At 37.1% G+C, this 17770-nt stretch overlaps 1 pseudogene; it reads right to left on the bottom strand.

Annotated features, from left to right (window-relative positions):
• Window positions 1–1436: 1436 nt before the first annotated feature.
• Window positions 1437–17770, bottom strand: part of LOC105506797 — a 39700-nt pseudogene continuing 23366 nt past the window's right edge.

Here is a 17770-nt window from a genome sequence, read left to right as displayed (position 1 = left end):
GATTACGATAGCCTAATAGTATGCTTTGAAGTTGGATAGTGTGATGCCTCCAACTTTGCTCTTTTTGCTTAGGATTGCTTCAGCTATGTTGATTCTTCTTTGGTTCTATGTGAATTTTAGAATAGTTTTGTTTTCTTCTAATTCTGTGAAGAATGACATTGGTAGTTTGATAGGAATGGCATTGAATTTGTAGATTGCTTTGGGCAGTATGGCCATTTTAATAATATTGATTCTTCCAGTCATGAGCATGGAATGTTTTTTATTTCTTTGTGTCATCTGTAGTTTCTTTTGACAGTGTTTTGTAGTTCTACTTGTAGAAATCTTTCACCGCCTTGGTTTGATGTATTCCTAGGTATTTTGTTTTTGTGTGTGTGGCAATTGCAAATGAGAGTGTGTTCTTGATTTGGCTCTGAGCTTAAACGTTATTGGTGTATGGAAATGCTCTGATTTTCGTACACTGTTTTGTATCTGAAACTTTACTGAAATTGTTTATCAGGTTCCAGGAGCCTTTTGGTGGAGTCTTCAGGGTTTTCTAGGTATATAATCATTAAGTCTGCAAAGAGAGATAATTTGACTTCTTCTTTCCTATTAGGGTGCCTTTTATTTCTTTATCTTGCCTGATTATTCTGGCAAAGACTTTCAGTACTATGTTGAATAAGAGTGGTTGAGAGTGAGTATATTTGTCTTGCTGCAATTCTTAGGAAAATGCATTCAGATTTTGCCTGTTTGGTATGATGTTGGCTCTGAGTTTGTCATAAATGGATCTTATTATTTTGATGTATGTTTCTTTGATTCCTAGTTTGTTGATGGTTTATTATGAAAGGAGGTGGATTTTATCAAAAGCCCTTTCTATACCTGAGATGATCACATGACTTTTGTTTTCAATTCTGTTTATGTGACAAATTTATTGATTTGCATGTGTTGAACCAACTTTGCATCCCAGGAATGAAGCCTACTTGATCACAGTGAATTAACTTTCTGATGTGCCACTGGATTCAGTTTGCTAGGATTTTTACATCTATTTTCATCATGGATATTGGCCTGTGGTTTTCCTTTTTTGTTGTGTCCTGCGAGGTTTTTGTTTCAGGGTGAAGCTGGCTTGATAGAATGAGTTAGGGAGGACTCCGTCCTCCTAGATTTTTTTGGAATAGTTTCAGTAGAATTAGTACCAGCTGGTACTACCTAGATGATCAAGGTATGTTTGAATTATGGTTTGAAATCACGTTTACATGTCAAATTTACAAAAAAAAAAAAAAAAAAAAAAAAAAATTCAGTTCTGAGCCAGAAGTTGTACTACTGAAGTTCTCTGGTGTAATCATTCTCACCCACGTCATATCCTCTTCCTTAAAGTTGAGGACGGATATTAGAAGTTCAACAAAGCTGAGCTGTACTCAACTTTGGAGGTGAAGGTAAACTCCATGGCTAGAGGAGCAGTTTTAGCACATAGCATCATTTGATGTGGAGTCAGTGTCATCATTTTTATAATGATTCAGTCTTTTATAAATGGCTTCAATAACATTCTGCTTGTTGGCCATTTCATTTCCCGGTGGCAGGCTGGGGATTTTCTCATTGGCTAATGTGTACATCACATGGACTAAGTCAGGGACACCTTCCCCCTGCTTCTTTATGATTTCTTCTACTCTGCATTCCAGGTACTTGTCCAACTCTGCCTCCTTCTTCACTGCTTCTGCTGATACTTTGGGTGCATTTGGAAAACAGATCAAAATCACACTCATGTTGTCTCGACTTCCCTTGTATAAACAAGTGTCAACTACTTCATTGCAAACTTTCTCAGGGTCATCAGTTACTTCAAGTCTGGATCTTACAAAATCACAGAGCTCTTCATTTCTTATAACGTCCCAGATACCATCACATGCAAGGATAGTGAACTGATCATCTTCTTCAGGTCTTTCAATATCATGGACTTCAGGCTCTGTTGAGACAAGCTGCTCAGTAGGACCTTTCCCATGGATACATTTGTAATCAAAATCCCCAAGGGCTATCGATACAGCCAGAGAGCCTTTCACATGCTGAGTCATTACAGAGCCACCTGCATTCAAATTCATTCTTTTTCCAGCGGATTTGCAATTTGTGAAGAAATGAACTTTCTGTTCCTACAAAGTAAACCTCTAGAGTCTTCACAGTTAATGAAATAAGTATGTTGGGGAGAAAGTAAGACACTTACAGCTGTTGACCCTCTTCTATCTGCACCATCTTTCTTCTCTGACAAAACTCTCATGTGCTCATCAATCTCCAGGAAACCTGTTCTGATTCCATTCTTTACATTTTCTACAGAAGGGGCTCCTGCAGACCCTTTAACTCTGGTTATTGGCGATGTGATCTAACAAATGCTCACAGCAGTATTTGGCAACCTAAGAACCAGGATGCCCGTCATACACAGCAAAGAATGACCATGTTTCAAGTCTAGTTGGCAAAGCAATCACAGCCATATGTGCATCCTCCATTTCAATATGCCAACCTTGCATGCTGCTTAGCTCATATTGCAACTCATTACCCCGCCCCTGGGCATTATGCTCTTCCATCTTTGTTCGTCTAAAAATGCTCCCATTATGTCATAATCCTCTAGGACTGTATTAAAAAGTCCAAAAACAACAACAAAACCCCCAAAAGTAAAACACAACAACAAAAACAAGGCTGTGGAGGCAGGGAATGCTTATACACTGTTGGTGGGAATGTAAATTGATTCAGCCACTGTGGAAAACAAAGAAATTAAAACTTTTAATGTCTCAAAGAACATAAAACAGAACTACCATTCAACCCAGAAATCCCACTACTGAGTATGTATCCAAAAGAGAATAAATCATTCTACCAAAAAGACATATACTTTTATATTCATAACAGTGCTGTTTACTATAGCACCATCATCAACGTAGATGCCCATCCTTGGTGCACCGGATAAAGAAAATGTGGTACACATACATGGTGGTCTGCTAAACACCATATAAAGGAACGAAAGTATGTCCTTTGCAGCAATTTGGATGCAGCTGGAGGCCATTAGTCCAAGCAAATTAACACAGAAAGAGAAAAACAAATACTGCATGTTCTCACGTGTAAGTGGGAGCTAAACATTGAGAACTCATGAACATAATATGGCAACAATAGATATTGGGGACTAACAGAATGTGGACGGAGGAAGGAAAGCAAGAGTGGCAAACCTAACTTTTGGATACTACGTTCTATATCTGGGGGACAGAGCATTTGCATCCCCAACCTTAACATCATGTGATATAACCATGTAACATACCTGCATATGTATCTATTGAATCTAAAATGAAAGTTGAAATTATTTTTATAAACTTTATACTAGCATAATTTTAAAGCATCCTACATATACTAGCTTTTGAACACATGATTAAAATACTCATATCATTTTATTGTAGAGATTAGGGAAGCTTTATTTTCTGACCAGTATTAGAAAAGATTTGAGTAACAATTACCTATGATCTTTATGCAAACTTCTTTCACCTGGTATATGTTCCTTAAGAAACTTAAGAACATTTCAAAGACTTTTTGTTTCAAATATTGGTTATTATTTCAATACTAAATTTTATTCTAAAATATTAAACATAAAAAGAATATAACTGTTTTTAAAAATGCTATTTCCAGAGCACTAGGGGATAAAATGATACATTTACTTATGTAACCCTTTCTTAATATTCCTTTGTATTTTATTACTATCAGTAACAGTTTTTGAACTGGACAAAAAAAGCTTAAGGGGTTAGAAAAGTTCTCTCAACATATACCTCTCGTTGGCTAATTCTGCTTCTAGCCTTTTAATGAGACTGTTGAGAATTATTCTCTTACTGAACGTCTTTCCCTACTCTCAGGCCTGCCATCATTACATCTTACATGAAGCTAAGAACATGGAAGACAGAAGTAGCCCAAGAGTAAGTCTATTATAGTTCCCAGGAGTAAGAGTGCCAGAGATGTAGCTGGGAACTTGCCCAATGGCTTCTCCGTTTTTGACAATTTCTAGGCTCAGGTGTCAGTCAGTGTTAGCTTTGGCCTGCTGCCACCCAAGAAATTCTGCCTCATTCTGAGCTCTTTCTTACCCAGGTTACTAATTGTGCTTTCAGGGATTCTAAAGCTTCTCAACCTATACCAGTTGTCTTTTTTTTAAAAAAGATAACATGTATTTATAGACTACAAACAAATTATACATATATACACATATAATTAAGACATATATAATTATAGCTATTTTGTATAATATACACAATAGTGCCCCTGTAGCAAAACCCAAGTTTGGCTGCTTACTGCTTGAAAGGCAAAACTCAAAAGACAAGGGTTGGTGGAAGGAAAAGCAGGTTTATTTAGAAAGCTAGCCAACCCAGATGATGGCAGACTATCATGCTAAAGTACCATCTTAAGTCATTCTGAATTTTTGCCTCTTTTTATGTCAAGGGCAGGAGGAAGATGGAGGGCTTGGGGCAAGAGGTAACTGATGACTGTAGGTATCTGAGCAGCAGCAAGGGTGAGAGGATGTTGGGAATTTCTTTTCCTGGTCAGGTCACAGTGTTTCCATAAATCTTTAACAAAACATAGTTGCTTGTGTACTTTTCCTTTAAACTCAGTGTTCTTTCTCAAAAACTACATGATTGCTGTTTTTGTATATGATCTCAGTGCTCTATAATTATCCTTGCCTATGTGTGGGAATAGGTAAAGGTCTCTTAAACAAAAATGAAGTTAGTTATGTTGGTTTTTGCTGCTTTGGTGTTATACCTATTTGAGGTGGATACATTCCAAGGCCCCCCGCCCCATAGATGCCTGAAACTGTAGATTGTATCTAGTCCTATATATGCTGTTTTTCCTATACATACATACTTATAAGAATGTCTAATTTATAAATTAGATACAGTAAGAGATTAGCAGCAACAATAATAAAACAGAATTGTAACTATATGCTGTAATAAAAGTTTTATGAATGTATTTTCTCTCTCTCAAAATATCTGATTGTACTGTATTCACCTATTTTCAGTGACCAAGGGTAACCCAAACCATAGCAAATGCAACCATGGATAAGAAGAACTACTGTAACTATATTACTTAACAATTCTCAACATTTGGCTTTCTTCTCACTTGGCAATGCCAGACTTCTCCTTGCCTTAAGGAAAACATTCAATCCTATATCCCTCCCATTTTTTAAAATCCTAATGCTTTTCAAACTCTAATATGCATACTAATTATCTGGAGAATACACCTTGTTAAACCTCCTAGTTAAAATGCAAATTCCAATTAAATAGTTCTGGGATAGACAGAGATTCTGACTTTCTTACATGCTATATAATTCTATGCTGTTGGTTCAGGAATCACACTTTTGGTAGCAAGCCTTAAACAATGGTTCTCATAGAATCAGAAATTTTGGGGGTGGGGCTCAGAAATCCATGTTGTAATAGGTCATTCAGGTGATTCTGCTGCCCTTTGTAGCTAAAGAACCCCTGGCTTAGAGTATTACATGTTAAAATATTTCCTCCTTGCCAATTCATTATACACAAGATGTTGAATACTGTGGTGAAGAAAATCAAGGCTGGGAATGGTGGCTTACGTCTATAATCTCTGCACTTTGGGAAGCTAAGGTAGGAGGATCACTTGAGCCCAGGAGTTTGAGAGCAGCCTGGGCAACATAGGTAGATGTTGTCTCTACAAATAATAAAAAACTTAGCTGGGTGTAGTTGCCTGTGGTCCCAGCTACTTGGGAGGCTGAGGTGGGAGGATCACTTGAGCCCAGGAGATCAAGACTGCAATGAGCCATGATGGCACTACTGCACTCCAGGCTGGGTAACAGAGCAAGATCCTATCTTGGTGGGGGGCCGGGGAGGAGGCAGAAATCAAAATATTTTATCCCCAAATATACATCTTTGACATATTTTGAGATGGCTGCCACATGGCCAGCAGACTGAAGTTGTCCTGCAAAGCTGTCTTTTGTGAGGGAAATTTGCATCTGTAGAGAATCTCCATTAAGACCACCAGGTCTCCCATTGTCCAAATATAGGAAAGATGAGCTGAGAGTCTGACATAAAGATCGGACACATTTACCAGTATATACACCTACAGAGTCATCTTAGACAGGACCACTGACACCAGGGAAGCAGGGCACATCCACGCAATGCTGGGTGAGTAGGGAGATGTGATCACCTGGAGCTTATAGACATTCTCCTTTGATTACTTCCAGTTTCTCAGCTAAATAAGAAGCAAGATCATCAGCAGAGAGTGAGGAAAGGAAAAAAACGGGTATGAGAAAATCATTTAGGAGACAAGAAGTGTGAACATGCTTGGAAAATGTCACATGGTTGTCTTGTAGCATTTAAGGACCCATTGTTGGTGTTAATGCTATTGATTACGGTAAGCAAACAAACAGCTCCCAAATCTCAGAGACGTAACAAGGTGGAGGCTTTTTGTTTTCCTCTCTGTTGTCGCATTCCAAAGAGGTTTAGGGGAAACAGTTGCTCTTCACATAGTCAAGAGTCTACATCAAGTGTCTATAACTAACGACATCCCCTCCACACCCTACTCTTAACTTCGAAGTCCACCAAAATTCCTTCACAATCATAAAAGAAAGAACCAGACAATTCCACAGACGTTTAGGAGTCAAGCCCGTGTGTAGTTGCCATCATTTCTGCCGACATTTCACTGACCAGAAATCAGTCCCAGGGCTTCAGCCAGCTGTCAAGGAGACTGGAAAAAGGAGTCAAGCTTTATTTGCAGAGAGTTAGATCCAACCAGAACTGGGGGTCTGCAGAACAGGCACACAGAAGCAAGTGAAAGGCATGGAAGTAGTGGATATGAGCGACCAGGTGAATATAAAAATTGACCTATTAATTCAATTTGGAAAAGGCAAATGAGGAGAGGGGTGAAAGAAGTGAATAGGTGGCGGGATAAATTGACTTTTTAAATTTTAAAGCTTATAGTGCCTTGATAATATAGTAAAGGTTAAAAGAACCCTCTGGGGCTAAATTATGTTTTTAAGTTTCCTTGAGGGCTGTCACATTTGTCTGAGTAGCAAAAGCCTGTACAAAATAGCCGAGCCAGTTCTCCAGTCACTGATTCTTGCAAGATTAAAAATAGAAAAGAAAAAAAAAAACAGTAATAGGTATTTGAAGAACAGAGGATTTTATGTTCTCTTTGATGATGATCAATTAAAATATTTTGCCCATGGTTTCTCATTGACTTAATTTGCATTCTTTTATTCTCCAAAGAAATAGGACACACGATGCAAGACTACTTTTATTGGTTTTCTTGTCAAGGTTTTGGGGACATCCAACTTAGATGAGAAGTTTTAATTGTATTGTCAGCAGGCATTAAAGTGCATCTTAAGTTGAAATGTATTTGCTGTCATGAATATAAATCCTAGAAACAAACAAGTACTCAATGTAAAATTATCTGTTTCTACAGCTAGAGGATTGTAGACTGAAAGGTTCAAAAGAATCACAAACAGAAAACATTTAGAAGGTGTTACAGGTGACATTCAGGACGTTGTCTGTGTAAGTTCTAACTGTTTCTATGGGAGTCAAAATATGAAAGTGTACACATCGATACAACTACTAGGAGCAAAATTTTGAAAAAATAGTTTTGATTTGAATATATCTATGTTCCTATGAAAGAAATAGTCACAGAGATAGCAATAGGTAGATATACACTTGTTACTGCTGTAAAAATATGGCCGTGGTTGCAACCAATTATGTCACAGGTTTCACCCACCTTAATTAATTTCTCACTGAGCAAATACTTGTACTCCTGGCCTTCTGCACTCAATGGCTGCCACTGGTCCCAAAAAAGGCAGCCTATTGAGGGTGGAGGACAGTGGGTGTTTGGATAACTCCCAATAGTGGAAAATGGACAGAAACCTATTGCGAATAGTACATAAGTGTAGACCTTTGCAACATGATATGCCTTATTCCATTGATTCCATTAGCTCACGGAATGTAACATATAGAATGATTTTATATAACACTAAGGAAAAAACGGGCTGGGTGTGGTGGTTCACACCTGTAATTACAGCACTTTGGGAGGCCAAGGAGGGCAGATCACAAGGTCAAGAGTTCAAGACCAGCCTGGCCAATATGGCGAAACCCCATCTCTACTAAAAATATAAAAATTAGCTGGTTGTGGTGGCACGTGACTGTAGTCCCAGCTACTCAGGAGGCTGAGGCACAAGTATCGCTTGAACCTGGGAGGTAGAGGTTGCAGTGAGCTGAGATTGCACCACTGCACTCCAGCCTGGACAACAGAGTGAGACCGTGTGTCAAAAAAGATAAAAAAAATAAAAAAGACAAAAATGCTGCCATTGATCCAGGACACAATGCTCTTTTATCACTGGGGATTTACAATTTACATTTGCTGGAGGATTTCACTTAGATGTAGACACTGTGTAATCAGCCAAATAAAATACAGTGGAACTAGATTGATTAAAATCTTTCTGAAATTTCTCCCAATTGGAAGTCTGACTCCCCTGAAATGACTTTCAACTCAAGGCAGCTGAGTCCTCTGTACCATTAGGAGTATTGGTGATGTAGCATTTCCTAAAAAAAAAAAAAAAAAAAGGCGCACCTGTCTCTGCTGTCTCTGGGGTTTTCTTCAAAGCTTCTAACCCCATCCTGTAAGTTCTGATACTGGATCTTTCCTGAGTTTACTAGAAAGTCTGAGGCAATCGTAACCGCCTTACAACTTGCTGGCAGCAATGGGAAGATACGCAAATTTTAAGGCACATTTTATTTTAGAATAAAAATGATATGAAATGTTAAGACTGTATATGATTCTAAGAAATGTATCATTTTTATGTTTTAATCTATAAAATATAATGTGGGAAAATGGAATCATTTTAACTCAACAAGTTTGCACTGAGCTCCTTCTGTCTTTACACTCTTGGGATAGATCAAGATAGCTTATTAACCCTCATGTGAAAGAGAGTTTTTTTAGCCAGTGTTATTCTTCAATCATTCAGTCTTAGTGCTAACCATCAGAGTATTATGTTGAGGCAGTAGGATGAAGTGAAGATCACAGTCTTCACAGCCAGTCTGCCTGAGTCTAAAATCGAGCTCCACCATTACTAACTTTGTGACATTGAGCAAGTCAGTTCACCTCTGTGTGTCTGTTTCTTCAAAATGACAGTATCTACCTCACTGGGTAATTGTGAGGACTAAACAAGCTAATACCCGTTAAATACTTAGAACAGCGCCTGGATGGAGAGTTCTTCTATATTATTTATCTGTATCTTGAGAACTTCGTTTAAAGAGTTTAGACATTGTTGTGATGTAGTCTCACATAGCATCAGCAGGTGTCTCCCACCAGAATAAAGAGAGTAAGAACTCAATTTAATGTTTGGCTTACCTGTAGTTATATTCAGTCTTTCTGTGATTGAGTGTATGTGTGTGTGTGGTCTTCCTACTAAGTTCCATGATAAAAACAGTAACAGTATCTTTTTTTCTAGAAGGAGGAAGACATAAGCCCACCAAAACAAATGTATATTTTTGTATTACCTGACTCGTTGCAGGAAGACAATCATATTTGAATATGAGTAGCTAATAGAGAAGTGAGGGAGATGCAGTTTTCAACCTACTGAGATGTAAATGTAGATGCCTCATTTTAAGCTACTCCAATGCAATGCATTGTCAATATGTATACATTTGCTTCAACAATTAGTTGATTTTCTAGGAATTTTGTGCTACTGCACTTTAGGTGATTGAATTTGCTTAAGTTCACAAATATCTCTTTGCTCAGGAGTTGAATGAAAAATATACATTCATGTTCACACACAAGTATCCACATAATATTAGTCTTTTGTGTTTGTTTCTATTATCTAAAGAGTTGCCTTACCCAGAGTCTTTCTTTTGTGCAAATGAAAAATTTCAGCTGACCTGTGGACTTAGAGATTTATCAACATTAAATATTTTAAAAGTGTGGAATCTTGTCAAATAACCTATTGCACAAAAATATTCATGAATATCTTGCCATAGGCTGAAAACCAGGTGATCCAGGATTCAAGTATATATACATTGATTGCCTACTGTATACTTCATAGTAAAGTTACATGCATGCTAAATGTTGCTGAGTACGAGAGAAATATGAAACATATTGGTTACAACAAATTGTTTATCGTTTAGTTGATAGGAAAATACATGAAGCAAGATACACAGAGACACAAATTAAATGCTTTTAAAGTTATAAGTAATGAGATGTAAGTAATGAGACAATGTAGTAAACAAGTAATGAAATACCAGTAATGAGACAACGTAGTGTAATAAAATGTATTAACTGAAGAATAAACTGCTAGTAAATAGTACATAAAAATGTTAGAAGGCAAGTGACTGCAAGACTTCAAGGAAGGTATTGCACGAGGTGGATCTGCAAGATAGACTATTAATAGAGATAGAGGAATGGAATTCTAATGGTAAGAGCAGGAGCAAATCTAGAGACATAATCATGGAAGGTTCTTGGGTGGTGCATACAGAAAGATGCAGGAAATCAGCATCCTGAGTCAGATGGAGTCCCTGGGGAACATAATAAGTGATATTTAGTCTTAAAAACGGAGTCAGATTTGCAGACTTTTAAGAAGTAGATGTGCTTTCATTGCATACAGTAGACTATCAGGAGTTATTAAAAATTCTTCAATGGGTCAGGAATAGGATAAAGCTCAAGCGAAAACAATATGTCAGAGAAATTCATGCAGATAAAGGAGAGACACAGGAAGAGTAATTAGACCTGAAAACAGAAGCATCTGTCGGCGATCTCTGCAGGGCAATCTTTACCTATTCCCAGGGCAAATGTTAGACAGAGCTCTGACTTTCTAACGTTCCGCAAATACCATCTCTTATGGCATTCTGTCTCTCATTTTCTTGTCCTTTGAACAATGGGTTCAAATCTCTTGATTCAGATAAATTACATTTTAGTCCCTTATTAAAGAACTTGCAGACAGTATCACTAAATGTTTTCTAAAGGTGAGTGCTACAAATAACAGAATTTCAAAGTTGGCATTGTTTCCAGGGAAAATTCCAGAATAAATTATCATATAAAGCAATTAATACAGTAGAAGTTCTCTTTAATTGCCAACATGGGCCCATAAATAGCAATTCATGGGACACACCTAATTGCCTTCTCTGGCAGGGTTGTCAGAAGGAGGAAGAGGTACTAGATATATTGAATCCAAATTTCAGTGAGGCAGTTTACCCAGTGTAGTGTATGAGCATTCAACATGGATGGCAGTTAAGATGGATGACCCTCTTTCCCCAGTTAGCGAGTCTTTGGATAAATGGAACCTGGAGGGAGGTTTAGGAGCTTCTCTAAGGCTCTCGTCTTTGGCTGTGCCTTTGTTAATGAGTCAGATTTCTAAATTATCTCAAGAGATTTAGACAGTGAAGAGAACTGGAGATGAGTTTTCAGAGGGGATAGTGGAAAGGCTCGTTCTTTGATTTGGGCCATCCATTGCACAAATATAAGCTGTGAATATTAGAATACTGAGAAAACAATGGAAGGGGTGGCAATGTATGCATTTTCACTAATCTTCTGAGAACAAATTCCAAATTTAGGCCATTTATTAATCATTCTGATAGTAAAATGCTTGACAATATATTAAGAAAAAAGATATTATGGGACAAGAAAGATACCTGAAGCATCCTGGTGTAGGTGACTACCAGCAATGAGGATTGCTGGCTCTTCTATCCCTGGGATTTTTTGGACTTTATTGGGTCAACCTGTTCGAAGATTTAATTCACATGATGATTTTGCCCAAACCACCAGTTCATTCAGTACAAGCTTTTGGGGAAAGGTTTTTAACTACATTTTTGTTTTTAATACCGGGAACATAAGACATTCACATGCCCTCAAATTAGAGCTTTCCCAATAATCAAAAAGCCCTCACAGAGAAGCGGCATGTTTTGACACCCACCACGTAATTCAGTGTCATTCAAATGATATGATGTAAGTAACTTACAATCACAGTTTAGACCAAGTATGTGTTGATAGCAGCATTGGAGTTTATAGCGCCTAGCAGAACCAGCTCTCCAATGTTTCACATCAAAGAGAAAAAGTCAGTTCATTATTTCTATTTTTGCCACTCCAAAATGTCCTTCCTTTATTTTGTTGCAGAATAAAATATAAGACGTGAAGGCCAGAAACTGAAATTACTGATTAGTAATTTGGAACTTGCTTTTAAAACAATCATGTTAACTCCAGCAATAATTTCTGTACAATCTTGCCATTATCTAAAAGGGACTCTCAGTCACTGCAGACTACTCCTATTAATAAAGTCACCAATGATGTTTCTCTTTTCTAAAAACTCAGGTAGGCTTTTCTCTGTGATTTGAAAGCCTGAGGTAGTGAAGTAAGCACAGCTGTGAATCTGTCAATCCATATTTAGGTTCTTCATGGTATGTGGTGACTGTCCCAGTTACTCTCTCCACCACCTTAGAACTTTTATTTCTGAACAACCAGAGAAGAAAGAAATCAAGACTTGAAATGCACGTACCCAAAGGGTAACTATGTGGTACCCTTAAGCAAACATATAAAATAAATGTGGTTTGGTTCCATCTCCACCTAAATCTCATCTTGAATTGTAGTTCCTGTAATCCCCATGTATTGTAGGAGGGACCTGGTGGGAGGTAATTGAATCGTGGGGTGGTTACCTCCATGTTGTTCTCGTGATAGTGAATTCTCATGAGATCCGCTGGTTTTATAAGGGGGTTTCCCCTCCACCTCTGCTCTGCACTTCTTGCTACCATGATGTGAAGAAGGACATGTTTGCTTCCCCTTGCATCATGATTGTAAGTTTCCTGAGGCCTCCCAAGCCCTGCAGAACTGTGAGTCAATTAAACCTCTTTCTTTTATAAATTACCCAGTCTTGGGTATGTCTTTATTAGCAGTGTGAGAACAGACTAATACACAAGTGTTGATCCTACTAAAGATCTTGTCCCCAAACTATGTGTCACGATATTCTTCTAAGGAACTGCACCTATAGTGCTAAAGTGAATTGGGGAAAGATAAGAGGAAGAGAAACCCCACAGACTTCAATGGTCCCAGAGTCAGGTCAAAAGCCCCTGACTTATACCGGTGACTATAGGAATGGATAAAAGGTGGAAGGTGGGGAGACTGTGATGAAGGAGAGAAAGGAAGAACAACTAGCAGTCAAGGTGAAAATAAAATTTCAGATTTAAATTCTAGGACCTTGGAGAAGAGCAGAGGTAAGATTAGACAAGTTGAATCTGAAGTGCAAATACTGAGATTATTAGGATATTCTGTTAGAGGATGATGTCAGGACAAACTTTGTAAAAGTTTTCCAGTCTCAGTTGATACATTAAGAAAAAAATTGACACATGATAGTCATTGTTCTTTTTTAGTGATGGAGAGAGCATGTATTCAGAAGCAAATACCATGTAAAGATTTCATATATCATTGTGGGACTTCAATAGAAATCCTTTACAAACAGCTTTTCAGCTTTTTCCTTAGAGCTGACTTTTCTGTATAAATTATTATTGTACTTTCATTTGCCTCTTTTAAGACGCCTTTAAATGTACTCTATTTTTAATTTTCACAGAATTGGCAAAATTGAATGTTCTTAGATCTGTTGATTGTATAGCTTGAATTTTGTCATTTCACTCATTCCACTCAGCCAATGCATTAGACAGGTGATCAAAAAATGCAGTTCTAAAGAGTAAAGAAATCTTTTATTTCTCAAATCCTCTGTGACTGACATGGAGGATCAAAAGAAGACTTTTAAGCATAATGGTATAAATGACACTATTTCACTTTTTAAATTTTTACAAATGAAGGACAATCATAATTAAGTGAAAGATTATGTGAAATCAAAGATATTGATCTGTAATTTTTCTTTTTTTGACATGGATTATTGTTCTGTCACCAGGCTGGAGTGCAGTGGCGCGATATTTGCTCACTGCAACCTCCACTTCCCAGGTTCAAGTGATCAAGCGATTTTCCTGCTTCAGCCTCCCGAGAAGCTGGGACTACAGGTGCACACCACCACACCCAGCTAGTTTTTGTACTCTTCGTAGAGATGGGGTTTCATCATGTTGGCCAGGATGGTCGCGATCCCTTGACCTCATGATCCGCCCACCTCAGCCTCCCAATATGCTGGGATTACAGGCGTGAGCCACCGCACCCAGCCTCTGTAATTATTTTATCTTAACATCACTTTCTGATTTTGGTATTAGTGTTATGCTGGCCTTTCAAAAGGAGTTAAGCAGTAATTGCACCCTTTCTATTTTCTGAAAACCTTTCTGTGAGATTAGTGTTATTTCTTCCTTGATTATTGAAACTACCTACCTTGGAATATTATTTTGGAAAGGCATTAGATAACAAATTCAACGTTTCCCTTTTATGTTCTTTAAAATATGTTCTTTAAAATCAAAATCATAACATTACCTTGTGAGGTTGCAATGTATGTAGATGTAATAGATAATGTAAGTATAATATAAAGAGGTAAAAATTGAGTTTTAGATGTGCTCAGCTATTTGTCGCTTTTGTTACTCTTACCGAGACAGATTTCTGTCTCCAGATTTCTCTCTAACATTATTTCTATTCAACTTGAAAATGTTCTTTAACATTTTTTTGTAGAGTAAATCTGCTAGTGAAGAAGTCTGTTAGTTTTCCCTCACCTTAAAATAACTTTATTTTGCATTCATATCTGAAAATTGTGTATAATGTCTATATAATTCTGGGTTGATAGTTACTTTCTTACAGTATTTTAAAGGTGTTCACTGTTCTCTGGTCTTCATGATTGCAGATGAGAAATTTTAGTCATTTAAATCATTGTTCCCCTGTTTGTAATATGTCTCATTTGCTGGTAGCATTTGAGATTATTTTATCCCTGGATTTTAGCAGATTGATTTTAATGTACCTAGGCAAGTGTTTCCTTTTTCTTTCTTTCTTTTTTTTTGGGGTAGGGTAGTCTGTTTGTGGTTTCCTGATCTATAAACTTATGTGTTTGAGACAATTTGGAAGTTTACTGCTATGATTTCTTCAAGATTATTTTCTTTCCAATCTCAGCCTTATAGTGATTCCTACACAGAATTAAGCTAGCCTTTCTTCTGCTTTTTTCTCCCACTGTAAGATTTCCCCTGTACTCTCCCAAAAGGATGAGGTGTTTTTTTTAGGAGTTGTATCTACCAATGCTGATGTTCTCCTCTGGGACTAAAACCTCTCATTGAGTCAAAAGCAAACACCCTAAGCCAGGTTCCTTCTCTACGTGTTGACTTTCCTTCACAATCTGCCCCCTTTTGTTTGCCTTTGAGAGACCACAGATATTGGTGTTTTCCTTTTATTTACTTGTATCTTTGTATTTCATTCACAAATTTTTATTGTAATTAGCAAAAGGATTGGATTTTGTGGACTAACACCATCAAAGTGCAACTAAATTCCCAAATTCTGTTTTAAAGGCATCGTTCTAGTTGCTCTGGTGAAATTAGACTATAAACAGGTAAGAGGGTGACCTCTTGGGATGCCATTGCAGATCTCCGGGTGAAAGATGATGGTGATTTGATAAGGCTGGTAGCACTGCAAGTAATATGATGTATCCATTTTCTAGATGCCTCTTAAAATCCAGCAGAATTTTCTGGTGAATCAGATACTGAGTAGGAAAGAAAGTGAGATATCCATGACAATGCTAAGATTTTGGCTTGAGCAATAGGAAGGCAGGTTTAGTCATTAATTGAAATTGAAAACACTACAAATAGAAAATATGGGTGAACTGTCAAAACTTTAGCTCTGACATGTAATGGGTGAAATGCTTATTAACTATTCAAGTGGAGAGATCAAATTAGCAGAAGATATATAAATGCAGACTTCATAAGGAAGAGACTAGGCTACAGATTTTTAGAAATAGAGTTTCCACTTTACAGATGGTATGATTAATAGTTTAGACTCCATAAGGTCCCCTAGGGAGATGGTTTCCAAACTTCAATATTCGAGAGAATTACCTGCAGTGCTTGTTACAACTAATTGTTAGGCCCTAATCCCAGAGTTTCTGATTAATTAGGTCTTTGGAGGGATGTGAAAATTTGCTTTCCTTACAAGTTTCCAGGTCTTGCTGATGCTGCTGGTCTGGGGACCACACTTTGAGAATTACTGCCCTAAGGTGTGAATGAAGATACAGAAGAGAAAGCTGCCAAGGATTGAGCTTTGGGAAATTCATGTTAAGATGTCCTAAAAAAGATAAGGAACCAGCAAAGGGGACAGAGAAGAAGCATCCTGTGAGGTATGAAAAGCAGGAAAATGGTGACCTGGAAAAGATTTTCAAGGAGGAAGGATTATCAGCTGTCATCTGCTGTTGATACATCACGTAATAAAATAAGAACTGAGAACTGACCATTGTTTACACCAGTAAGAAGATTCTTAGTGACCTTCACAGTACCCGTTTTGTTAGAGATTTGGGGGCAAAAGCTTGTTTGTAGTGGATTGAAGTCATATCTGTATAACACAGTCAAGTTCACAGACAGGTTCATTGGCCCTCATAACTCAATAATACCAGCCACTAAAATCCTCTTAACAATAGTGTCCATCATAGATTTTTTTTTTCTAAAGGAAGACGACAAGCAGATCAACCAGTGTGATTTTCCTGTTTGCCTTAAAGTTAAAAATATTTAATTCAAATTAACATACTGACTTTTTGCTTATGGTATCAGTCTTTTAAAAGTTAGTTTAACCTGTGCCAGTTCCTCTGATCCTGTTTAATTCTAGCTCTGTCAACAGAATGAGTTTTCTGGAACTCCACCCAAAAGCCTGAATAGTGGAGGCTCTATCATAGTCCCATTTGCCTGGTAAAGTCCAAATCTGTCTTTTCCATTATTTTTTTTTTTAAGCAGCAATAACCTCAGTTTTGTCTTATGTGAATTACAGACTGTGGACCACCTCATTTCAAAACTCACACTCATCTTTAAACTTCCATGATTCTATGACTTTACATTAAGATAAAAATGGTAAAGCAGTCAAGCAACATTTCTTTCTCTAAGGTTCCCTAAATTTCCTCCAAGAGATTGTAGTCAGTATTTAGGAATGTCTTATTTATTCATGGTTGTAGATTCTTCCAAACAAAAGATACCATAATATATTTGAAGTATTTGATTTATAAAAATCTGAGTTTAAGTAATTTTTAAGAAATTATCTAGAGTATAAAATAAGTCTTTGACAAAGTTTCTCCATATAAAATGTTCGTACATAATTGCAATCGTGATATAAACACCTCTGTTATTTAGAAAGGAGTTACCAATTGGATCTAAAATGTCAGTGTTGAAATCATGTTCTTAATTCTGCAACTAAATCAAACTGAGACTGGGAAGTTCAGTAAGTTAAGGATTACCACCTCTGTTATTGGTATATGAGCAGTAAATAACAAGAATTTTTCTGCCAGAAATCTCTTCTGTAAAGCATTATTTATTATTGTAGTTTTCATTAAGGGATAGTATGATCTGAAATGGAATATGATGCCTTTCCTATATTGACTAAAGCACTATGAAAACATATGCAAGAAGCAGTGTTTTTTATCATTTAAAAAGGTTTTGGTTCTTGAAAAAAAAAAGAATTCTAAATTTTTAAGTAAGAAAATGTTTTAGGAATCAACTACAGCTAAGCTGCATTTTAGAGGGAGGAAGAAGATGAGGCCTAGGAAGTGCAGAGTGGCCCTCACTCATGACAGAGCTAAACTGAGAATCACTGCATTGTCTCATAGAACAAAATAGTCACAGAAGTGGAAGATACCTTGTTATTTATTATTAATATCCAATTACTACCTGATGCATCAATCACT

Source organism: Colobus angolensis, unplaced genomic scaffold (assembly GCF_000951035.1).
Source record: "Colobus angolensis palliatus isolate OR3802 unplaced genomic scaffold, Cang.pa_1.0 Scaffold14, whole genome shotgun sequence".
NCBI classification, from domain to species: Eukaryota; Metazoa; Chordata; class Mammalia; order Primates; family Cercopithecidae; genus Colobus; species Colobus angolensis.
The sequence above is the reverse complement of the archived record's forward strand: the minus strand, read 5'-3'. Positions and strand labels throughout refer to the sequence as shown.